A 26,593-nucleotide genomic window follows, 5' to 3' on the forward strand; every position below is an offset into this window, starting at 1 on the left:
AGTCGAATCGAGTAGTTACGTCGAGTAGTCCACTCGAGCAGTTAAATCAAGCTATTCAGTCAAGCAGTCAAGTCGATCTTTCCAATCAAGCAGTTGAGTCGAGCAGTCGAATCGAACAGCTCAGTCGAACAGTTCAGTTAGGCAGTCCAGTCGAGCAGTCTAATCGACCAGTCCAGTCGAGCAGTCTAGTCAACCAGTTGAGCAATCGAGCAGTTCAGTAGTCGACCAGAGACTGAGACTGAGAATACAACCCATTGCTACGAAAGCATGAGGTCCTCTCAGGGACCTGTTTTTAGTTAGCGATAAGCCTCTTATGACGTCCTGTCAGAGACCTGGTTTTCGGTACAGACGTGAGCCTCTTATATAAATATTAATTAATTTTTAAGTGTCGAATGTTTAAGTTTAAGTGTTTAAGAAATTAGTCGTCATCAATTCTGCCAATTTCAAAAGCAGTTTTTTTGTTTGAAACAAATATTCTGTTCATGACAATGTATTCGCTGTGTTCAGATGGGCAAGAAGAATGCAGTATTTACATTTTTATAAACAGAACCCCGCTTTTGGGTCCAAAAACTGCTTCCAAAATTGGGATTTTCGACAACAAGTTAATGACTGCTAGTTCCCACATCATTATATTTTGCAACCAGTAAGAGATAGGATACGGGAGGGTGTTTCCAGCCCATTAAGCGGCAGCCTGAACAATATTCAGGAATTACTCTGACAATATATTAATTCGAGACAAGATTTTTATACCAGTTGATAGAAGTTACTGCATATCGGCGTGTATTTTGGTCTTAATAAAACGCTTCTGAATTGGAGTTATAGTCGCGAGAAATGATGAAGTCGCTGCGGCTAAATTGAGCCCATTTTCTATAGTGGTGTCTGTGTTTTTTAAATCCGACCGGCCGAAATAGCCAGCACAGGGATTAAATGCTTTCCAAAAACAGATGAAAAGAGAGACCGATTGATAACGTGTCGGTATAGCCTAGATACCGGTTCTTTGAAGATAACTAGTTTTGCAGTGACAACAGTTTGCTGCTGGCGCTATTGTATCATTGAATCGTACATATACACTAGCACCAGAAGCAAGTGGTTGTCGCTCAAATACTAGCTATGTCAACACGATAGAATACTTTCAGGAGTAACTGCCTTACACATTGGTAGTAGTGTAAATAGAGCACCATATGCTGAAATTAAAAACAAAATGCTGCAAGTGCTAGTGAATGAAAATTGATTTATATTTTCATATCAGAAGGGAATTTTTGTGTTCTTCCGTGATGAAAAGAAGTAGAATTGTTCGGGGATACCATATTCACAGCTGTTTAGTTTCTAGAAAAAGTAAACGTGATCATAATTTTGTGTTTTCCAAACCATCATCAAGAGCGGATACGCGTAAGCGATTGCTGCTGGTTTTTTCAGCCTGCTTACGTGCCAGTGGAAAAACATTGGTTTTGATGTTTATTGAATAAAATTTAGCAAATTACTTACATTTTTATGAAAATATTTATAACACACTATAGCCTACGAATGCTACATTCGTTTCAGTATTGTTATACAGCGGCAAAGTTTTTATTTGGGAAAGCGCAGCAAAAAAGGTAATGTATGCCGAATTTAGTAGCGTGCTGGGAATACCCTCCCGTACCCTAGTTACTATTTTCAGCACAGTTGGTTATTCTGGTATGTTCTATCATTTTTTGGAGGAAAATATAACGCTAACAGATGTAATTTTTTGGAGGGGGGCCGCCCCCCGCAGTGCCCGGTGGGCGACGGTGGGTCGCCGACAACACTCGCGACCTGCGTCCATCTTGCCCTGAATAATCTTTGAGAAGTCATTTACAGAATTCTGCCAAAAGATCGCTATAGCACATGTTTTTCTGCCAAAAGTCCCTTATGTTAATGCCAATGTTTTTAAGGGACCGTAAACGACTAAATGTTCTGAAAAATTCGTTATTTTTTATTTCAGATTTTGCTACTGCAGTCTTTTACACTTATTTTGATACTAATTTTGTAATGATCCTACCATGGGAAGTGCCCGAAAAACGATCACACATAAGCGTTCCAGTGCGGTGTGGAACAAACTCAATGGAATAAAACGCCGTTCCTGAAAAACCAAAATTTTCAAACCCTATGTACCTTTTTCTCAGAAACTATACAACGTATTGGAACAAACTTGTTTTTGTTTTGTTGGTAGGAGCTTAGTAAAGACTTTTATAACTTTTGACCTTTGTGCAATGAAGCAAACGTAAACTGTACTTCCTTATGATTGTTTAATATATGAAAATAGGCCGAAACGCCTATGCCCGCAGCGCAACGACTGATGATGATGATGATGATGATGCTGAGAGGAAAAATGGTAGATAGATCGAATTTGTAAATTTGCTTTACCCTGGACATCTTGTACTTCTTGAGTTGTAAAATGCCTCCCTAACCTAACACAACTCGGACCATCAGTGGTTATCAACTTATCAGAGCTCCACCCATGGAACAATTTTCATCTGCCATCCCCCTGGTATATACGCACTATCCCAAGATTGGTCTAGCGCAGCACTACCTGAGCGTTCGCGGTAGTCGACAGAAGCTTTAAACCATTACGTCGTACCCGCCTCCCAACGTTAAGTGGCACTTCCTTCTGATATATAAAATTAACTAAAACCCTACACCACGATAAGGTTCAGTTTTATCGTGGAGAATTTTGCGTTTGACAACTAAATCCTTAATTTTTACTCTAAAATTTTCACCAGAAATAAAATATAGAATCAGCAAGTTTTACATTCGACAATAGTCACTAAAAACAAACTGATGGTCGCTAACAACATCAAATCAACAGGGACAAATTTTTTTTGCAGAGGCAGCCGATTACGTGTTTTGTGTTTGAAATTAATATAGTCGTATGACGTACACAGATAGTTGTATAACTTTCTGGACTGAAACAACATTAATTTAAGTGACAGAAATAACCGAAACAACTCTATTAGAGCCCTGTTCAGAGAGCAAATTAAATAATCTACGTTTAATCTAGTCTACAGGTACAAAAAATTGAAAAGCCATTAAATTTATAACTCTCGCACCTTTCAAAGTTTTATTAGGAAAGCCGGTAAATTTACACTAAACGGTGCAAAACTAATTAAGTATCATTCCCATTATTTATGTCTGATTATCCACCCGATAGTGAGCCATTGACTATTTTTAAATCACTTTGTGAGACCCAAATTTTTTTTGCTGTCAAATGTTGAGGTCGTAAGCGAAATATATTACATGCTTGGATCACCTTTGTAAGACACTTTCAGTTTCGTTGACATCCATTTTTTTGCGGAAGGTGTTCAAATATTATCGAATTGACTTGAATAGCGGTTCTCGGTTTATTACGACAAAAAAAACTTGAAAAAATATTCATATAAGCAATCGTAAGCTCGTCGTTTTTGAACTCTTGCTACTTACGAGACATCAAATTCATGCCATGCGTTGAGCGCGAATGTTGATTTGAATTTTTGTTTTACCAAAAGTTGTGTAGAAAATCGAACAGAGTTACGAGCAACAAACAACACACATGACATCATCGTAAATCAAAGATTAACCAAGCTTTAGTTCAACCAAAGGTCACAATAGGCTGATTTGGACATCAACTAATCTCTATCTTTAGGTCAATGAATAGTTGAATAAATTTTCGTACAATTAGATGCCAATTTGCGAACGTCCGGTTCTATTCCTGAATCGTCTTCGAACTCGATAGAGTGTTTAACGTTAATGCATTGGAGTGCTGCCAAGTCAGCCACCAAGTGATCATCATCGCCAAAGCATCTGGAGTGGAGGCACAAACCACAACAAATATAATCTCCCGACGACTGAACCTCTGCCTTCGTAACCTCGATCGGCCGTTGATTCCGACGAGATACATCACTTCGATGACGACAAAGGTTCTGTTGCTCAGTTTGCCTGCCCCAGACAACGCCAACGAACGGAACGGTATATAGCAAATTTGCCACATCCGTTCGAGTTCTTGTTTCTATGCGTTGTTTACTGTTGTCGTTCGAGTGCTGTCCGGTTCCCTCCGGTTCCGCATTTCAGTCATGTCGAACGCATTCGTTCGAATTAGTGAGAACGAATCAACAAAGAACCGACGAATTGTTCGATCATGCACAGCAAATGGTGACCTTGGCGGTTTACGCGAGCCTTTTTTTTGCGGGCAATTATCATCTGCGGTAAGTTTGTGCATGATACCATATAGGACGCGTAGATTTTTATTTTCTCACGCTCCACAATGTTCAGCGACGACAATTCAATTCAGGTGCGTTTAGCAGTTGCTTTGATATGGGTGTGTGCTTAATTCATGAATAAAATCAAGTATGACTAGCATCGTTCACGTGAAAGGCCACATGTGAGATGTACAAATAACTGAAAGGTTTAAAATACAACTGTAGCCCATAAATATGTACCTAAGCAAGTACTGACTGCGGCAATCAACATTTGATCAACCCGACTGGGGGTCACTGAAAGCTCGCCAGCTCGAATCGCATGTCTAGATTGATATTATCACAAATCATCAAGCATCGGTCATTGTGGAAAGTATTGTCTTGTTGTCAACCAAAACCGGCGACGACAACGTTTGACGAGGACTGCGGCATGCAATTTAGTGGTGCGTAACTCCGTTCAGTAGGCTAGGCTGCTCTTTTATGGTCCGATGATTGTCACAAATCCTAAGCCACGGAGATCGACTATGCCCGTTTCACTGCTTGTTCGCATGAAGTGGAGTTTTGTATTGCGCGCCCTATTAACTTTCTGTCATGCTGCCCGTTCGTCAGAAACGATACCGTGTAGTTAGGATCGTTCCGACAGAGTGCCTCTCCTGATTTGTCAACAATTGTCAACAATGCGAGGACGACCGGTTTTTTGGAAGGTCTGAATACATTAACTACAGTCGAGTGTAGAAGCTTCCTGTCAACAGCAGTGATTTATCAAAAATCGTCTTACGTATCGATCTGCATTACGAACCAAATACTTAATTGAGGTCAAAACTTTCGCCGACAGACGGTGAAGTCATTCCGAAAGCCCTACTAAAACATAATATTGTGTAGACTTTCCCAACCGAAAACTGCAACCTAATTAAAACGCCGATAATCGGCAGCTGACTGCAGCTTTCAGCAATCAATTAATTTAAAACCTACTTGGAATAACTTACCCACCAACAACGTCAGTCTTTACCGAAAAAAAAATCCTCAGTAATTCATCATCATCGGGCAGGAATCTCCACGCAACCTTGGCGTAACTTAAAAACCCTCGCCCGTGTCGACATTCAGCAGCAGCAGCAGCAGTGCGCGCAATTATCTCCGGTGAAATTCAACACCTGCTGATTGCAACACTAAACGCTTTTCCCGAAATCATCCGCCGTCGTTTACAGTTGGATAAAAAGCGGTTGAAAATGCGGCGCATCCCGCCCGATCGCCGACCAAGCTCTGGATCATGCTCCTCTACCGATGCGGCGCGATGCGATGGTCCGAGTTTTCCCGCTTACCCCCCCCCCCCCCCCCATACAACATAAATAAACTCTCACCGGGTGATGTGCGGTAATAACAATACAATCTTTGCCGTTAGTCGGTCAGTAGTTTCATCGTGGAGAATAGACAAGAAAACACCGCAACAGAAAAAAGAAGCAATGAAGTCACAGAAAACGGCCGAAGTGATTAGACGATGGAGGGTTACTGTTACGGGTGAAGTGTTGCCGTTTGTTCGGGTGCAAAAAGATTTGTTTCAAAACATGGATAGTTGTTTTTTACAAGTTATTGGAAAATCGCTTTTGATGTACGACTACGTTTTATGCGAAGGTAAAGTGTCATTCTAAGAAATCTAGAAATGCAAGCATCACGAAATGTGGTTAAGTTTTGAGCTTTAATAACTTAGCGATTTTATGAACGGTTTTCAATATTTTTTGCACCAATTAATCGAAAAACTTCTAATGACGCATCGGCTCAAGAAAAGAAAACTATTGGTTTTCAAATGCGCGCTATTGAAAAATTGCCAAATGACACGCCATGTATTATTTTTATCATATTCCGTACATTTCCTGAGAAAACGAGGTATTTTACTAGCACAGACATCAGCTGCAGACAAAAACGCGCGTTTTATGCAGTTGAGAGTATGTGAAACTCTGCAGAAAATTCGTACAGAATCAGAATGCCTTACATGCCCGCCCAGTTAGCCCAACGAATCATTGCATTTAAAAATGCTTCATGGATTATACAAATGTCTCATGATAAAAATAGTATAATATCAACACCTATCGGAAAATCTCGAAATCTCTTTTTCACTGAAAAAAACTGATATGATCGGGAATCAAAATTGTGCTCGTTTGTCATATTACCGTAAGAATGGCCGACGACGACGCAAATCACAGAACCACACCGACTGCATATTAAGCAGCTCATAATTGTACAGGTATCAATTCGCAGACCGATCTCGTCGATAACGATGCTAGACAACAACCGTGCATCAAATGCGTTCTGGTGCAAAAAGTGCTACGAATGTGTTTTCGTACCAAATACGAATCATTCGTAATAACTACGTTTGCCGTAGAAAATAAGACTACGAATATTTTTAAATGGTAAGAATTTTTATCAGCTACGAATAGAGTTTTACAAAAAAAAGGAGGATGAAATTAAATTATCAGTGTCTGGATCAGCCTCTGGGAAAAAAAATTAAAAAAAGTTTCTTATCTAATGACAATGTATATGACTGAACAAAACTGCAACATTGTTGTTGTTGCTCTTTCTCTATCTTACTACAGTGATTTCGGTATGTTGCAGTTTGATCAAAGGTCTGAGCAATCGCACTTTCAAACTGCGGAGTCCCGTTCAATGGGAACCGCACTCTCCCCACTATCCCCCCATAATCTATCTATACCTATAAAAAAGGATTTCTGTCTGTCTGTCCGTCTGTCCCTATGTTCCTTATAGAATCGAAAATTACTGAGCCGATCGGCGTGAAAATTTGCATGTAGGGGTTTTTGGGGCCAGGGAAGGTTCTCTAGATGTCAAAAGACCCCTCCCCTCACTAAGAGGGGGGGCTCCCATACAAATCTATACCTATAAAGAAGGATTTCTGTCTGTCTGTCTGTCTGTCCGTATGTTCCTTATAGAATCGAAAACTACTGAACCAATCGGCATGAAAATATGCATGTAGAGGTTTTTTGGGGCCAGGAAAGGTTTTAGTGATGGTTAGAAACTCCTCCCCCCACTAAGAGGGGGGGGCTCCCATACAAATGAAACACAAATTTCTGCATAACTTGACAACTAATCAAGCAAATAGAACAAAATTTGGCATGTGGGTGTTTTCGGTGACAAGAATTTATTCTATGGTAAATTGAGACCCCTCCCCTCTTTATAAGGGGAATTATAACTCCTCTCCTCTTTAAAAGGGGGGGCCTCCATACAAATTTCCTCATAACTCGAGAACTAATCAAGCAAATGGAACAAAATTTGGCACGTGAAGGTTTTCGAGGGCAAGAATATTTTCTATAGTAAATTAGGACCCCTCCCCACTTTAAGAGGGGGGGCTCCTGTACCAAAGAAGCACAATTTTCCTCATAACTCGTGAAGTAATTAAGCAAATGGAACCAAATTTGGCATGTGGGTGTTTTTGGAGACAAATTTTTTTTCAATGATGAATTGGGACCCCTCCCCGTTTTAGGAGGGGGGGATCCTATACACATGAAATACAAATTTCCTCATAACTGAAGAACTAATCAAGCAAATGGAACAAAATTTGGCATGTGAAAGTTTTCGAGGGCAAGAATATTTTCTATGGTAAATAAGGACCACTCCCAACTTTAAGAGGGGGGGGCTCCTATACAAACGAAATACAAATTTCATCATAACTCGAGAACTAATCAAGCAAATGGAACCAAATTTGGCATGTGGGGGGTTTTGGAGGCAGGAATTTTTTTAATGATGGTTTGAGACCCCTCACTCCTGTGGTAGGACTCTCATACAAATAAAACAGAAATTTTTGCGTAACCTAAAATCTAATCGAACTCGAGAAATTTTGAGTTCTTTCATAAAACATTAATCAATAACAACACCACCAAAAATTAGCTGTAAGAATGCAAGAAAATTTTAGGACTAGTGCAACGATTCTATTGACTCTATCACCCTCTCCCAGTCGAGACTCGAACATGCGACGTTTGGTTCATTAGACCAGTGTCGTACCTCGAGGCCAACTAAGAGGCTGAAGCGTTTTACTTGCTGCATGACGCTGCAAACAGACGAAGTTCGAAAACAGACACTGAGGAAGCCTGCAAGTCGTAGGCGAAATACGTATCTGTCATTGAATAAAATACACATAGTAGAATTAAATTGGATAAGTTTTCTTATTTTTTATTTTTAGGCAGAGCTGTTATGTTTTCAGTGTTGCACTTTTACTTCCGCCTCAATTGAGCAAAATTTGAAAAATCTACGTATGAGTCAAATGTCGGGAAATCGAGGAAGTGAACGCGTTGTTTCCTAAAATCTCCATGCTTCAGAACGATGTTCTGGCACCACTGGCATCGAACGGCGAAGGTCGCTCGGTTCAATAGCAATAGCAGTTCCTCTATATATGATCGGGCTCGTACGGTCTGTGGCTGCAAAGAGAAACGTAAGACTACGGCCCGGGATAAAACTTTTTAATTTTGTTTTACCACGATTATCGCCGCACTGCCCCGCCCCAACCCCCGCTCGCAGGACGGCGTCACAGTTCAAACCGATGAAGATGTTACGCCAATCAGCGACGAACACCCGAACCAAACGATACACAACAGGAAAGGCGCGCTAAACCCGCCGCTGCTGAAGCGCCACTTCTAATCGCATCTTGCTGTGCGCGCTTTCGACGACTCGATGGTTCTTGTGTTACTTTTGAGTCTGAAGCAGCAAAAAAAAAAGAAAGAAATAGGTATATGCTTGAGGAAAGATTAGCAAAAAGATAAAGCCAATTGTGGGACAGAGAGAGAGGGGGGTGGTTGGTGATTTCCCAATGACTGGGTTCCCGTCATCGTCGTTGCTGGAGAGGTTCTTTTCTGATGGGCCTCTCTTCCAGATTTGATGGCTTTAGAAGATGTAGGCTCTTGGGGGTGCTCGATAAGAGGCCGAAAACACATGTCTACTATTTATAATGCGTATTCGAATGTTTCTAGTTTGAGGCAATTTTTTCCGAAAACTTTACTTTGTTGGACCGCACATTTTCCTAGCTAATGAAATGGAAACTGGTTCATCAGCTAGGTTGGTTGGTATTTCTTAAAATGTTACGCACAATTCGGCAACCCCGTCGTGTGCTGATGCCGCTAACGAAAGATCAAAGGAATGTAGAGCATGGCGGCAACTTCATTCGGAGAATTGTTTTGGTTTTCTTTGATATACTTTTCGGATCATCGAAGTATTTTAATTGTGATAGAAACAAAAGCTATTCAACAATCCACTGGCATTGGCATCGTCTGCTTTACAAGGGTTGGTGTTTGATGAACTTGACGGGACCGAGAAACCTTATAGTCTGACGGTGTGGTTGTGAAAACGAATTTCAAAAACTCCAACCAGGCAGTCTATTAGTGTCATAATAATTGGTTCCTATTGCCCCAATATATGCAATTACCTGGCGGGAAAAAATATAACTGTTCTCCGCAAAACCAACAACTTAGCTAATACAAAGAAAAAGTTGTTAGTACAAGGCAAATCGCTAACACTTACCTATGAGCAATAATTGGAATAGTTTTTGTATACTTTCAATCAATGCTTCATTCCCGACTAGATAAGCGGTTGTAAATTTTAAGTGATTCATAAGACACTTGCCTTGGTTAGAAAACAATGGGAATGGAGCAAATTGACGAGTGTTTACCTGCGGTAGTGTTACAGTGTATGAAAGCAGGCGATTCACTCGGATAGTGATAGGTTTATTACTTTTTATTACAGGTGAGGCCGGGCTGTTGTGTTTTAATTAGTTCATAATCAGTCGATAAGTTATGGGCAAACCGTTCACGTTGAGTTGTGTTGGTGCCATGATTGGCCTTGTGGTGATACAATACCGTGTAATTTGAACACCGCAAAAAGTTTCTAGAGCACCGTTTCCACTTTACTCGCGATAGTGATCTTCGGATGAATTACTCCCAGGAAAAGCATTTCCCACGAGCTCAACAGTTATCAACTGAATAATTGCTGCCATCAGATTCAATGCTTTGGGATCATTTTAGCTTTTCACTTATGTTATTTAATATTTTACGATTATCATTTTCAACTTATTCTTGATTCGTGTTTGTTTCCTTTATTTTTAAATCTTTGAAAGCTGAGGACTACTTTCGGATTTCACTGCTGTGTAGTAACATTGGTTGAACATTGTTGTTTTGCCTTACTGGTGACGGACGAGACACAGACCCGCATCGAAAACGGTTGTCAGCAGCACCAAAAGCGGATAATAATTATCATTCTAATCGTGAAATTGCTTAACACCGTTTTTTTTCTTTCATCATCGAGTGGTGCACCTGCCGCGTCAATCACATGTTTAACACAAATTTGGAGCTCTTAACCCTGAGACCCCCCGTCGCGGTTTGCTCCAATTAACAGCCGGCTGAAGTGCCGTGGGTCCGTAGTTGGAAACTTGTTCTATTTTCCTACCGATCGAAATCGAAACAACGCTAAGCACTTAATTTGCTTATTTACGATTCGCATGGTACGCAATCTCGTCTTGCCCCTGCCGTCGTACGCACGTGCACAGCTTGGTGACGACCGACCGACGTTATGCTGTAGATATGCAATTTCATAATCTAATCAAGATGCGCATACATGGGCAAGTTCAACCGCTTGGGCATACCGTAGTAAGGCTTACTCAAGGTTGTTCCCACCTTTCCCCTAGCCCGGGTAGACTGCCGTTCAACAAAGTGTACCACTTTCATTCCGTGCAAAATCACAGAAAAAAATGAGAACACTTACAGTATAGAGAAGGACGCTTTGCGTCATTTTGCGGCTGCACCGTAAGACACAGCGAAACCCGTGTGCAGTTAAACCATAACTTCGTCAATTACGTCTTCGCTGATCATCGCCCTACGCCTGCATATCTACCTCGAGGTGGAAATCGTGCCAGCAATTGAATGTTACAAGCTCCCCGGCCGGAGATCTTAGCCGCTGGAGACAGACTCGTAGCACTTAGTCGATGCGTAATCATCATTTTCCACTCTAGACAGGAATGGAGACGAAACTGGAGGAGTCATAGGATCGATTAGGAAGTGGAAAATTGCATGCGCGCTAGTTGTTGTTGTTGTCGCCATCATCATCGTAGTATATGAGCAACTACCACTGCTGACTGGGTTGTCTAACGGGCATTGATTACGGAAGTTTTTTTGATTTGATCATCTCGTGCGGTTTCCGAGAGCCGACTCTGTATATGGGCATCGGGTAATGTGCAGATGTTGATATCAATCAACGTCTCTTTTGTTGATCAACATAGCATCGGGAGCACGGCGAAAGAAACGGTCTTTCCGTTTTATACATTTTTTTAACGTAATTTGACATCAACAGTCGGAATATTAAATCTTGATTTTTCTAATGGGGTAATTTTGCGTTTTTCATTTTGCTCGATTTTGCACTAAGATTGAGCTAAATTTGTAGCAATTATTATTGTGCGTGAATTTAAGAGACTCACGACTAGCGTACTTTTCGCACAATTAGTTGCAGCAATCTCATTATGACTGGAATTAGTCATATATCGGTTACCGCAACTACAAATCAATTTGTTCACTAAACTGATCTAAAATTAAAAAAGAAGAAAACTTATCCAATTTAATTCTACTATGTATATTTTATTCACGACAGATACGTATTTCGCCTACGACTAGCAGGCTTCCTTAGTGTCTGTTTTCGAAAACAGACACTGAGGAAGCCTGCAAGTCATAGGCGAAATACGTATCTGTCGCGAATAAAATATACATAGTAGAAATAAATTGGATAAGTTTTCTTCTTTTTTAATTTTAGGTTTCGTATTCTACTAAGACGCTCCAAAAACTTCAGTCAGTAAACTGATATTAAATTAGAATTGGTCACCATAATCATTGAATATAACCAGAACCAGTAGAACTAAAATATTCGTTTCCTTGCTAGAAATATTGATTTCCTTCAGGTAGAAACAGAACATCGTTATATTACCGTAACGTAATGTTATTTGTCTAATGGCAATAATAAAAAATCATTGTGGTTCAAGGATTAGGCAATAACGACGAACCGAGGGGTCTAATAGAAAAGTCTCTCATTATAACCTGGTTCAACCCGCGGACATCCTACTTTGGCAAGAAGGAAGGGACTACACCGAGAACATAATTTCGTATTTTTTTAGAAAAAAATATTCGTTAAAACTATACTCGTAGCTGATAAAAAAAATCATACCATTTAAACACATTCGTAGGTTATTTTATACCGCACATGTTGTTATTACGAATGGTTCGTACTTGGTACGAGAACACATTCGTAGCACATTTTGCATCAGAACGCATTTGATGCACGTTTATGGCCTGACTTCGTTATCGACGAGATCGGGCTGCGTTCAGACGGTGAAGATAATTGAAATAACGAACAACGTTGAAACCTAGTTCTCGAAAAGCGAAGCCATGGGCATAAACGTCCTGTTGAGAACTTGACCCTTCTTTACTGACAGACCTCGCAGCCGGCTATTAGAGTACAGGACAATTACGGGGCTAGTGGAGCAGCTCTCAGCCAAGATTCGAACATACGACGACTGGCTTCTTAGGCCATCATCATACCCCGAAGCTAACTGGGCGGTTATCGACCTAGTTATCGAGAAACTTTAGACGTTGGACTACGTCTTTCAGGAAGGAAGCTGGTATAGGGGGTAATTCCAAAAAATCGAAAAATGCGTGCGTCACGAAAAATGAAAGATTTTGAGCGCTAATAGCTTAGCGGTTTCCCGATCGATTTTAAATATTTTTGCACCAGTCGATCGGAAAATCTTCTACGCATCTACACGAATAAAGAAAACTATTGATTTTCAAGTGCTCACTATTGAAAAATTGGAAATAATGAAACCTTGTCCATCTAGAAATCCTAGCTTCGTGATTGGTTGTTGGAAGTAACGTCATCAAATTGGTAATGCGTTTTCACGCTTCGGCTCATAATTCAGTCAATTCCTAATAGATTTCCAAGCTATTTACACCAATAGATCGGAAAACCGAATTTGAAAATATAGAAAACTATTGACTTTCAATGCGCGCCATTGAAAAATTAAAAATAACTCTGACTCGGTAGTTAGACAGCAGTTTGTTCAACTCTTCGTTGAGGTTTAAATTCTCGCTTCGTGATTGGTTGAAATAATTTACAATAATTTTCGAATAAGTTTTGATACAATTCAGAAACCAACGAGAAAGTTGATGGAAAATTCCATTTATTTATACTATAACAAAGTTACAAGAGAATTAAATGGAATCCTGCCCTTTCTCGTTGATTGCTAATTGGTTTGAAAATTCCTTACTGTGATGTACCACCAACGGCAACACGAGCGGTGCCGCAGTCGTGCACGTCTGCAGTTCCCGGTCAGTCGTATTCATCGGCTGCTAAGGAAAGGAAAGAAGAAGTTAAACCGTTCGCGCAAAGGCCATGTGCCGCAGGCCGATATGTGTCGAGACTCAGACGGTAATCTTCTCACGAACGAACGTGAGGTGATCGAGAGGTGGAAGCAGTATTATGACGAGCACCTTAACAGCCATGTAGCTGAACTCGGAGGTGACGATATGGCAATAGATCTTGGAGCACGTGCAGACGACGACAGAATACCAGCCCCCGACCTCCAGGAGGTAGCAGAAGAGATCGGTCGGCTGAAGAACAATAAAGCGGCTGGGGCTGATCAGCTACCCGGCGAGCTGCTGAAATACGGTGGTGACGCACTGGCTAGAGCGCTGCACTGGGTCATTGTCAAGATTTGGGAGGATGAGCTACTACCGGAGGAGTGGACGGAAGGCATCGTGTGTCCGATCTACAAAAAGGGCGACAAGTTGGATTGTTGCAATTACCGCGCAATCACATTGTTGAACGCCGCCTACAAGGTACTCTCCCAACTTTTATGTCGTCGATTATCACCATTTGCAAAAGAGTTCGTGGGGCAATATCAAGCGGGATTCATGGGTGCCCGTGCCACCACGGACCAGATTTTCGCGCTTCGGCAAGTGTTGTAGAAATGTCGCGAATACAACGTGCCCACGCATCATTTATTCATCGACTTCAAATCGGCGTACGACACGATCGATCGAGATCAGCTATGGCAGATTATGCACTACTACGGATTTCCGGATAAACTAACGCGATTGGTCAAGGCGACGGTGGATCGAGTAATGTGTGTTGTTCGAGTATCAGGGGCAGTCTCGAGTCCCTTTGGATCTCGAAGAGGGTTACGGCAAGGTGATGGGCTTTCATGTTTGCTGTTTACCATCGCTTTGGAGGGTGTGATAAGAAGAGCGGGTATAGACACGAGTGGCACGATATTCACGAAGTCCGTCCAGCTTCTTGGTTTCGCTGACGACGTTGACATCATTACACGTACCTTTGAGAAGATGGCGGAAACGTACATCGGACTGAAAGCTGAAGCCAAACGGATTGGACTTGTCATTAATGTATCGAAAACAAAATACATGAAAGGAAGAGGTTCTAAAGAAGTGAATGCTGACCTCCCTCCCCGGATTCATTTAGACGGTGATGAAATCGAGGTGGTAGAAGAGTTCGTGTATCTGGGCTCACTGGTTACCGCAGACAACGACACCAGCAGAGAAATACAGACGCATTATGGCAGGAAATCGTGCCTACTTTGGACTCCGTAGGACGCTGCGATCGAACAAAATTCGCCACCGCACGAAGTTAACAATCTACAAGACGCTGATTAGACCGGTAGTCCTTTACGGCCATGAGACATGGACTATGCTCGTGGAGGACCAACGCGCCCTTAGTGTTTTCGAACGGAAGGTGTTGCGCACCATCTACGGCGGAGTGCAGATGGAAGACGGAACGTGGAGGAGGCGAATCAACCATGAATTGCATCAGCTGCTTAGGGAACCACCCATCGCTCACACCGCAAAAATCGGTCGCCTGCGATGGGCTGGGCATGTCGTGAGGATGTCGGACGACTGCCCGGTTAAAAAAGTTCTCAATAACGATCCGACTAGAACGAGACGGCGGGGCGCGCAGCGAGCAAGATGGATCGATCAAGTGGAAGGCGACCTGCGGACCCTACGTAGACTACGTGGCTGGCGAATTGCGGCCATGGACCGAGTAGAATGGAGACGACTTCTTCGTACAGCAGAGGAAACCACGGCCTGGAGCTGATTGAGTAAGTAAGTAAGGAAAGGAAAGTATGCTGAGCGTGTGTTGGAGCTAGACCAGTCGTTTCGCTGCCGTGATGGAATATCTGGCTGCTGTTGTTCTGGAATTGGCAGGAAATATGCTGCGCGCGACGAAGAGTTGAACAAATTGCTGTCCGGTGTCACTACTGCTCAGAAAAGTGTCTTTCTGAACATCCAAGCTGTTTTGTTGCTGCCCAAGAAGACGGAAAAGAAGGCTTAAATTTCCAACATATCACGTCGAAAACCCGTTCTTTTAAGAACGAAACTTATGTTTATAAAGATTTAAGGAATTTTCGCTCACTGATATTTAATTTAATTCGATTGATTCTAATTGTTCGCTTCATATTAAATAATTTTTAACCGATCACCTCTCGCACTTCTGTTCGCTTGTTGCTGCCGGTTGAGTTGGCCGTCTCGGAAGGTACCAAACCAGTCAACAAATATACCAGCTCCAAGTAAATGTGTTCGGTCAAGCATCAAAATGCATTGAAAACTATGGATTGAAATTGTTTTAGTAATATCTTTTGCATCTTCATATAAGAATTTGTTCATTCTTAAAAGAACGGTTTACGATAATTGATGAAACATAGGAAACTTGAAACTTAGGGCTTTTTACTAGGTTTTCTTTAGCAACACAAATATATCCATTACCAATGCTACAGTAATACGAAACGTAAATTTTCTTTGGCAGCAAAAGGTGAACGGCTCACTAGTAACTTTGCTCTTTTGTTCAGACTGAAATTGAAATGCTCCATGTTCTTCAACGTAGATGATGGAATGACGGACTACGAAAAATAGGCGGAACCGATTCTTGTCGCTTGCTCTGGTACATAACACGAGGTAAGCCAGCGAACAGCATTATTCAAACGCTAGCTGAGCTACTACCAACATCTTACTGGTACTGGTCTGGACGCGACAAAGAAGAAAGCATCAAGGGCAAGCGAAAGTCACGCTCGAGTCGTGCACGTCTGCAGTTCCCGGTCAGTCGTATTCATTGGCTGCTGCGGAAAGGAAACTATTGAAGCTGGAGCTGGCTGTCGTGATGGAATAATCTGTTGAGGATTGAACGTATACAATGTTCCTATAAACCTTACGTACAACGCTTGTAGCATGTATACATGAAGAATCGTATTATTACATACATGAATACATCCTACTATCGCTACAAAGAGACTTACGTAGTCCTACGTCACCTATGCGGTCGTGTCTTATGCAAACCCCCTCTGATTTTTATATTGCTGTGGTGCGATACAAGTTGAAGGTAAGTTTGGCGTCAAGTAGTATCCCAAGGTCGTTAACTTCATCAACTCTAGTGAGTACATGCTCATTTATTTGATAGCTGTAGACGAATGGACGAGCCATGCAGTAGAAAGTCCTTACTTGAAATTTCGGGATGCTGATTACAGGCCAATTTTTCCTGCACCAATCGGCAAACAACATCCAAGATTCTCTGTAGCCGAATAGTCATCTATAGAACGAATCACCGAATGTAATGTGAGCTCATCACCATACATCAGATTGCATCCAACTTCAAGCAGCAAAGCAATGTCATGAAAAAACAACTCAAACAGGAGAGGTGCAATGTTGCTACCCTGAGAAACACGCGTGCAGTTGGAAAACTGGGAAGAGAAACAAGAGTCGAGCTGCACACGTCGAGTTCTGCCGCATAAATAGGAACTGAGCCATTTCGTAAAATTCCGAGACGCACCAAGTTGCCAAGTTTTCTGCAGCCAGTATTTTATGGTCAATACGACTGCACGCCAATGTTGCGAATCGAGCGAGAAGCCTACCGTGTCTACTCACACGCGAAAGAGTATGAGAAACATAGCATTCAATACTTACCCGATCAGGAGGACCTAACAAAATTCAGATCTTGCTATTTTGTTATCAAATTTTCTAACAGTTGTTATTAATTTGATATATTTGATCATATTATAACAACCGTTGGTATAAATTAGCCTCCAAAAATGGTAACTAAACTGCTTCCAGTCAATTACCTGATTCATAACAAACCATGTAATGATTTTATCTTAATTGTAACATATTGTGTTAACGGGAAACTAGTAGTCATTAACTTTTCGTCGGAGAGCCCATATTCGGAAGCAGTTTTTTGGGCCCAAACACGGGGCTCTGTTTATAGAAATTTATTCACTGCATTCTTCATTCCAATCTGAACACAGCGAATATATTTTCATGAACAGAATTTTTGTTTCAAACAAAAAAACTGCTTTTGAAATCGGTAGAATCGATGACGACTAATTTCACCTTAAAAGTTAATTGTCAACATTTCAAGATATTCCAAAAATAACACAGCTAATAAAGATATATTAGCAAGTATTAGTAACTGTGATGTGACGTATTTAAAATACTTTTAAAATGATGATGGTAATTAAAATAAGTTTTGCAAGTAACATATTGTGTTATAAAAGTAATTTGCAAATAACATATTTTGTTATTAAAGCGAAATATGTCACTCTTAGTATTGGAATCTATATAGCTCATTCGTAACTCAATGTGCTACTTGTATCTGAAACTAGTACAAACTTGATTAGTTTATTTTCGAATTGTAACATAATATGTTAAAACTATCAAAATGTATTATAAAACAGATATAATCTTGTTATGGCCTCCTGATCGGGTGCGCTGCACACGCAGGCGTGGTAAAAGAAACAGCGTCCGGTGCTATGTGCAGACACTCTTCTACCGACACACTCGCGCACGCGCACGCGCCTCCTCACCTCGTCTTCCTGTACAGCTTATTCCCGAGTCGAAAAATTCGTGGGGAACCAGCTACCCGTGAGGCTGGTGGCGCACTAGGATACAAATTTTGCATTACTTTTTCTTCTTCTTCTTCATCTTCGCCCTCGATTCTACTCACGGGCGGGAGTACGAGCCATCGTGAGTAGTCGGTATCAGCAGATCGGACTGCAACGACGAACGACGAGCGACGGCTGTAGCTGTTAGCTAAACACACAGTCGCAAAAACTCGTTGCAGTGTATGAAGAAATAAGAGCGGGAGTTTAAAAGGGATGCTTATGCCGGCGTGTTCGTTAGTATGAGTACGCGTATATGAGAAAATTAGACCACATGGGAGTGGGCTTCGTAACACTGCCGAACGGTGCTTTCAGATCAGTTTAGATCACATCAACCTGTGGTTTTTGTTTCCATGTGTATACCCTACGTGGACGTGAAATCCATACGGTTCGTGCTTGCGGATAGACCAGGCATAAATTGGTTGTCTCCTTGGATACAGCAGAAAAGCAAATCAGCCTGCCACGATAGTTCCGAACATTCCAATGATCGCTACTTTCGAAAACAGAAAACATCTGTATATATAAAAATGAATATTTGTCTGTCTGTATGTATTCTATAGACTCGGAAACTACTGAACCCGACCGGGAAAAGTTTTTATGATGGTTAGTGACCCCTTCCCCCTCTAAGAGGGAGGGGGCTCCCATATAAATAAAACACAAATTTCTGCATAATTCGAGAACCAATTTGGTATGTGCAGGGGTTTCTAGAGGTAGGAATTTTTTCTATGATGAATTGAAAGCCCTCCACCTTGTAAGATAGGGAGTTCCCATACAAATGAAACATAAATTTCCTCAAAACTCGAGACCTAAATAAGAAAACGGAATCAAATTGGGCACATGAGGCTTTTTGGAGGCAGGAATTCTTTCTATGGTGAATTGAGACCTCTCCCTCCTTTAAGAAGAGGGTGTTTTGTGTCTAAAAATAGCCCAAACCATTTCGCTCTGGTTAATAAGGGGGGTTGTGCAGACTTCTTTTGTCCAGCGCCTCTATGGTTCGAAGGTACACGGGTACCAGCGAGCCACACGCCCTGGCAAGTGTTGTGGGTTCAAATCCGGTTCTAATCTCTGATTATAGCTTGGTTCGACCCATGCACCTTCCAGCATTGGACAAAAGATAGGAGTCACTTGTACAACTTGTTAAGCATAGCTACCTATCACCCCCCCCCCTTCCTTTCCACTCTTTCCCCTTCATTCCCTAAAAAACTCCTTCTTCATTACTTTCCCTTACCGTCCCTTCATCAATTGTAGAATCATCGTTTCAAAAAAATATTAGAACACAAATTTCCAACTAATCCAGCAAATGGAACCAAATTCAACATGTGAGGGTTTTTGGAGGCAGGATTTTTTTTAAGGTGAATTGAGACCCCTCCCCCTTGTAAGAGGAAGGCTCCCATACAAGTGAAACACAAATTTCTGCATAACTCGAGAAGTAATCAAGCAAATGGAACCAAATTTGGCATATGAAGATTTTGAGCGCAGACAGCTTAGCGGTTTTCCGATCGATTTTCAATATTTTTGCGCTTGCGATCGGAAAATCTACGCATCCACGCCAGTAAAGCAAACTATTGATTTTTAAGTGCGCACTACTGAAAAATTGGAAATAATGAAGCACTGTCCAACTGGAAATCCTTGCTTCGTGATTGGCTCGAAAAGATGCCATCATAGTTTTAGCGTGTTTTCAGCGAAAAAAGTGACAAAATCTCTCCGTCCCAAGGTCCCAACAGGTCGAAGATTCTTTGTGAGTTGTGACGATTGAACTTAGTTCAATTTGATGTCTGTGCTTGGGAAGTAGGCCAGAACAAATGTCAAAGTCTCCTCGTTTGAACAAGATTTACCAACCGTGATTAAACCTAGACCAGTTTACTCTGAATAACTCTGAAGTCTATTGAGGATTGATGATATTGAGGAAATGTGGACACTGCTAGAAGAGGACCCGTGAGCACTCGGAGTTTTCGAACGGCGGGTGCTAAAAACTATCTTTGGTGGTGTGCAAGAGAGCTATTCTGTAAAAATGGTCTTCACGTCGAATGCGGAAGGAACAAAACTAAAAGGGGCACAGCGAGCGAGGTGGTGTGAAATCTGGCGAGCACCGAGTACCCTAGGAACTGGAAACTAGCTGCCACGGGCCACCCAATTGGCTTTGAGGTACGAAGCTAGTCTAACAAGCCAGTCATTGTATGTTCGAATCGCAGTTAAGTGGTGCTTCTCCCGCAACGGTACGCTGCGAAAACGCAAACGCAGGGACTTATAGGGGAGGGGGTACTCCCTTAAGTAATACCGATAAGGATGTGCCAGGGGGGATATTGAGGCTAGAGACTCGAGTAGGGTTTTAGTGGGTCCGGATCCTCACACCCCATTAGGGGGTCGGGATACCAGACCCCACTCCCTGAGTTGTCTCCTCAGCTGTCTGATAGTACCGTATCTTCTAAGGCGCTGAGCAGATTTCCCTACTCGTAAAAAAAAGAGGGAAGGTACACAGTTTTTTCACAAGTTCATCCGGGGGATATTCCGCGGGTAAAGTTACTAGTTTGCCCTGGCTGAAAAGTAGCAAGATCTGTTATGTTTACACGGCTGTAATGTTGCTGCATGTAACCACTGAACTTTAAGTAAATTAGATGTTTACCTTGCGACAGATGCTCGCTTAATTCCGCCAAGTCCACTTGCACACTCACCATCTGTTTGTAGACTTCAAGGCGGCATACGAATCAGTTATACAAAATGAGCTATCTCAGAATATGCTTAAACATGGCTTTCTAGCAAAACTCATTAGGCTGATACATACTGCCCTTGATAGTTCAAAGTCAAGTGTCAAACAGGCTGAGATATCGCATTCGTTTGGGACGTTAGATGGTTTGAAGCAAGGCGATGGGCTATCTAACTTTGTTGTTCAACATTGCATTGGAAATGGGAGGTGCTATTCGAGGGACAGCCGTGCAGAGAAGCAATCATGACGAAATCTCACATGCTCCTAGAGTTCGGGGACGACCACGATATCATCAGTGCAAACCCTACAGTTGTGGAAGAGGCGTACAGGTATCTTGAGGAGCCGGTTGCGAGAAAAGGGTTTATCATAAACTCTGCCCAAAACGAAGTACATATATGATGGCTGGTAGAGGGCGTGCTAGCCCTTCATGTTTTGGGATTGAGGTGCTAGTAGATGAAGCTACTTTTAAAGTCGTGGCCGATTCGTATGCCGCCTTGAAGTCTACAAACAGATGGTGAGTGTGCAAGTGGACTTGGCGGAATTTAGCGAGCATCTGTCGCAAGGTAAACATCTAATTTACTAATTTAATCTAATTTACTTTTAAAGTCGTCAACGAATTTGTTTACTTTGGTGCGTTGGTAACATGTGGTAACGATGTGAGCAGTGAAGTAAAAAGGCGGTTAGCGGCTGCTAATAGAGCCTTCTGCGGATTACTTTGCCAGCTGAGGTTCCATAGCCTACAGCTCCATACGAAACTTACACTTTGTAAGATGCTAATTCTTCCGGTGATACTCTACGGCCACGAAGCGTGGACGTTGAAAGAGAGTGACCAATAAGCGTTAGGCGTTTTGAGAGTTAGATCCTGCGATCAATTCTTGACGGCATATTGGAAGAAGGCATATTAGAATGAATAACAAAATATACTAAAGTGTATAAAGATGCGCATATTGTGAAGCAGCTAAAACACGGTAGGCTACATTGGGCTGGCCATGTAGTAAGGATGCCGGATGAGCGACCAGTAAAGACAATGTTTGGCAGAGAACCGGATGTAGAGTCGACGACTTCAAGGCAGATTGTGTACTCGTTGGATGCACTAGAACAGCGGATCTTAGGGGTGATTGAAGAATGCCAGTTGAGTTCAAGACTGACAAACGTGTATGACATGAACACTATTTAGTATGAACATTATTTTAAACCTACAGCGTTTAGCGTAAGGGTATTCACTAGTGTTTAGCTTCTTTTTGGTTTTCGTAAAATGTATTAGAAAATAAAATTACTACATTATGAAGTGTCATAATGAAGTATCATTATGAGAAATCATGTTTTCAAGTTCATTAGGATTAGAGTAATGGTCGCATATTTCTACCTTGGGGAACTTCAGATGCACAAACTGGTAAATTGAGACGGAATGTAAGAACAATTGTTGACTTGCTCGAATAAGGTATATTTTATTTATTTTTTGGTTTAGAATGTTAGAACACGATGTCATTAATATTGAACACTATTTTATTTTAATTTGGTAAAGTCAAATCAAACAACGGCTTTTATCATTGTCTAGTATTTTATTCTGAAGGCATAAATTTTCCAATTTTGTTTGTATTTGTAGAGTCGGACCATGCAATGTAACGGAACAAAAACAGTGCTATTGAGAGTTTGATTTGGGCATATCGGAAATCACCCGACATTTTTTTCCAAAATTGTATTACACGTCTTAGGCGAAGTTTCCCACAACCGCACCTCCTCGGTTCAACATAGTAGGTAACTGAAAAATCTCCCGGAAACGAGCGAGTCTGAAAAATTACATCGAACCCCTCAGAACCGTTACCATCGAATGTATTTCTTCGTACAGCTGAACCCCAATTGATTATGTTATAGTTTTACCGAAGCAGTCGTCGACAGCCGTATGGCGGTTTGGTACGTCCCGCGCCGGGCTCCACCAGCCGTTGCGCCCGTCCATCGTCGGACGCTGCGTGAGGCGGCTTTGGAAAGCTCTTTCACTTATTCATTTCGGCGTGAATCTTCCACTGCACACTGACTGGTGTGTTGCCGGCGCGACGTAGGGAAAGGCGCAATGATTCCTTTCGCTCATACATTTATGCCATCGCGCACATCCATCGCCGAATCGTTCGTGTTGCTTCTCTATATGCGCGTTTAACACATGTTGGCATGTGAAACAACAGGTCTGCTGGGTGGCATGAGTATTATGATGGTTGCTTACTAACGACGGGGGTGCCCCCGAAAACCCATGCACACACGGTACGCGGTATTAGGATGGTGAAGAGAGAATGGAAAGAGAGGAAAAACGACTTGGCGGGTGTTTCGGCTGGTTACGATTGCATAAGTTCAATCAAATTAGCTTTCTTTCTGCTGCGGTCTAATAATCCGCAACAGCAGGTTAGACCGACTCGCACACTCCGGACGAGGGTAGGCGAGGCTCTACAACACTTCTGTATGCATGACGGATTGGTGGACGAAAAGGGGCCCCAGAAAGGTACCATTGCTATGAACCTTTCGGGTTGTTGTTCAGACAAGTGGAAGGGTCGATGCGTAATGCTTTGTGTAGTGGGTAATCGTCTTGCCAAAAGTTGCATGCGAAATGTCGATTATGTTCGCGAAATTGTTGTTACGGTTTATTACAAGTGAACTGGGTTTTCTCACCGGTAGTACAAATGTCTGAGTCTAAGTTGAGGTTATCAACTATGGCTTTCTCTTACATCGAAAGCAAAATTCTGAATCATGCAATCGAAGATTACACAGTTACTCGATCTGTATGTCGTAACGTAGCGATTACTCTGGATGTGGAATGGGAAGATGAAATAAAGTACATGAAGCAAAGATTACCGGAGAAGATTTATCCCTGCAAGATGGAGAGAAACCGGTTCACAGACCCGTAGAGTCGAGCCAGTACGGACGACGAAAAACAAGTTCGCTGATCTTGATTACTTGCACTGCTTCGTAACTTGGCTTGGTACAGGTTCGCTCCAGTTTTTTTTTCGTGCGAATCACAAGATTACCAACATCGGTTATTTGTTTCCGCAGCTTCGCCGCAGCCAACTTGCAGGGTTAGCAGCAACAATTGCTAATGCAACTATTGACAGTTTCGAACTCATCAAGTGAGAGCAATGATTACCACCTACTTCTTAGGATCGGCAGGCGGTACTAACACGAACCACTCACATTCCTGAAAAATAGAACTCGCCGGGCAAAAACACCATTCGACCGCATTTCGTGGCAGTTCACAGTCAATAAATCTGCCAACCAACTGCACCCACCCACCCCGACAGAAGTGAAACGGGTAAAAAAGTAAACGAAAATACACCGTCAAATATTTGCACTTTTATTATGTATGCACCGCACGCAAACTCGTCAAGCAGTGCCAGGGCAAAGCGTTCAAATTCCACAGAAAGAGAGTCGGTCACTTGGAAGTCAGGGGGGCACATTGTCACCGGCGAATCAATATTTACCAAATCTGGCTCACCGCGCGCTAATGGTGCCATGAGCTAAGCGGGAACGAGCTAAGCGACGAGATGAAGAGTACAGGGTAAGTGCAATAAAAATGCATTTATGCTCTAGCCAGCAGCCAGCCTACGCACCATCACACCATACCACCAGAGAGTTGGGATATGCCCCAAAGCCCAAACGCGGCCGATGAAGGTACGTACCTTCATCGAGAGTAGGTGTCTCCCGGGCGGTGGCGGTGTGCATGCAAGCGCAGTTTGTGAATACATTTCACTCACATCGGCGCCACGAGGGGTAGCCGAAGAGGATCTGAATTTGAAAGAAAAAAACTTTGGTATGTGAATGGCTATACAGTGATGTTGTTCACAATCCTTTGAGGACGAGGTTTTGAGCGCTGATAATTCAGCATCAGCGATTTTCGGATCGATTTTCAATATTTTTGCAGCAGTCGATCGGAAAATCTTTTATGCATCGACTTAATCCTGTTGAAAGCTGTTGACTGCTGGGTGCACTCCATTGAAAAATGGCCAAATGTTATATCATGACATATTTTTACTATGTTCAGTGCATTTGCTAAGCAAACGAAGTGTTTCACTAGCACAGACATCAGTTTGATCATTGAACAGTGGTCCATAATAGAAAATTAAGTGGGAATTTGGTGACTTTATGAGATACCCGCCTTACAGCGGCCAGGACAGAAATTTTTCATTATAAAGGACAGAAATTTTGGGGGGAATAAAACCGTGCCCACGCATTTCAGTGGATTTCAGGGCAGCATACGATACAGTCGAGCACAAATACGACAGCTATGCATGGCAAAGATTTTGCAGACAAACTAACGCGGCTAATCAAAGCCACCCTGGAACGAGTGATGTGCTAGGTGTGTGTTTCGGGGGCACTTTCCAGTCCCTTCGAACCGCGCAGAAGATTGCGCCAAGGGGATGGACTACAGAGACTATAGATTACAGAGGCGACAAGGCACTCTCAAACCGCTAAATTTTGAACGAAAACGGAGAGTTACCTTTATTTGTGATGGTACTCTCCGTTTTGGAGGAGCACCTCTTGTAAATCTCTTAACTCTCCATTACATCCATCTTCCACGCAGAGCAGTTGTTAATTATTTTTGCGATGTCAATGGTGAGTGGATGGTTGTCGTTAAAGATATGCTCAGTCACTTTTGATCTAAAATGATGTGTCAGACCTTTCTCGGCATCTCTTGATGCTTTTGTTACCTCTGCCAAGTGTTCTTTAGTTCGTGTTTCCAGATTCCTTCTAGTCTAGCCGATCTAAAGCTTCTCGCAATGTGGGCAACTGATTTCATAAATCCCTGATTTTTTGTGTTCTTCAATCGGGTCTTTAGTTGATCCCAACTTATTTTTGAGCTGGTTGTTTCAGCTCGTGTAGACCTGGTCAATTCCAAATTTTCTCATTTTTCGACGGAGAGGGCATGTAATGTTTCCGTCGTATTCGACTGCCACTCTCTTAAGTTCTGGTGTTGTTGGTGTAAGTGTTGTGAGTGATTTTTTGTATGCATCTCTTCTTTTCTTGGAAATAATGTTCTGAATTGTCGTTTCTTTATATCCGTTCAGTTTTGCAATTTCAAGAATGTGTGTTAATTCTTTTCGTTTCCGTTTGTTCAATTTAATCGACGTTTTTTGGCGAAATAAGTATGAAGATTTTTAAATACCAGTTAGTCCGGACGTTTCGAGCTACTGCTGGTCTTCACTCATTATCTGCGGACACTAAAACACTATATTAGGCACATTTACAACATAAAACATATTACAAATTCTTAACTTACAATTTTTCGTCCATTAGGTTCTACTTGGTTTATCTTTCTCTTTATTATGTCTTGCTTTTTGTTGCTGTTTCTCGCAAGTTTTTTGATTACAAGGTCATATGCAGCTTTGAACGTTGCGGAATCTACTTGTTTATTCACAACATTGTTCTCACCTTTAATTTTAATGTAAAATGTTTCTGCTATTAGTCTAGTGTTATGCTTAGTTATTTTCTCTACGATTTTCGTTTCGTCAAATTTTAAAACTTGGCCTGTTTCAATGGTGTGTTGGGTTAAATCTGTACCGCCAACTGTTTTTGCTTTGATGCTATATTTATGTTGTTCTATTCGTTTATGTAAAAATTGGATTGTTTCTCCTACGAACGACTTTTGACACTGGCCACAATTTATTTCATAAACGACGTTTGTGTTTTTATCTTTTATAATTTAGTCTGGTTTTTGTAAATAATACGTTTTTTTGATCTTAAATTGTCTTA

General features: G+C 41.8%; 1 protein-coding gene across 1 annotated transcript in view; it reads right to left on the bottom strand.

The window, feature by feature from the left end:
• The window catches only part of LOC128736089 (probable serine/threonine-protein kinase DDB_G0278665), a 192,980-nt gene that overhangs the window by 99,867 nt on the left and 66,520 nt on the right, over nt 1-26,593 (bottom strand). The window lies entirely within an intron of this gene.

This window comes from Sabethes cyaneus, chromosome 1 (assembly GCF_943734655.1).
Source record: "Sabethes cyaneus chromosome 1, idSabCyanKW18_F2, whole genome shotgun sequence".
Taxonomy (NCBI): domain Eukaryota; kingdom Metazoa; phylum Arthropoda; class Insecta; order Diptera; family Culicidae; genus Sabethes; species Sabethes cyaneus.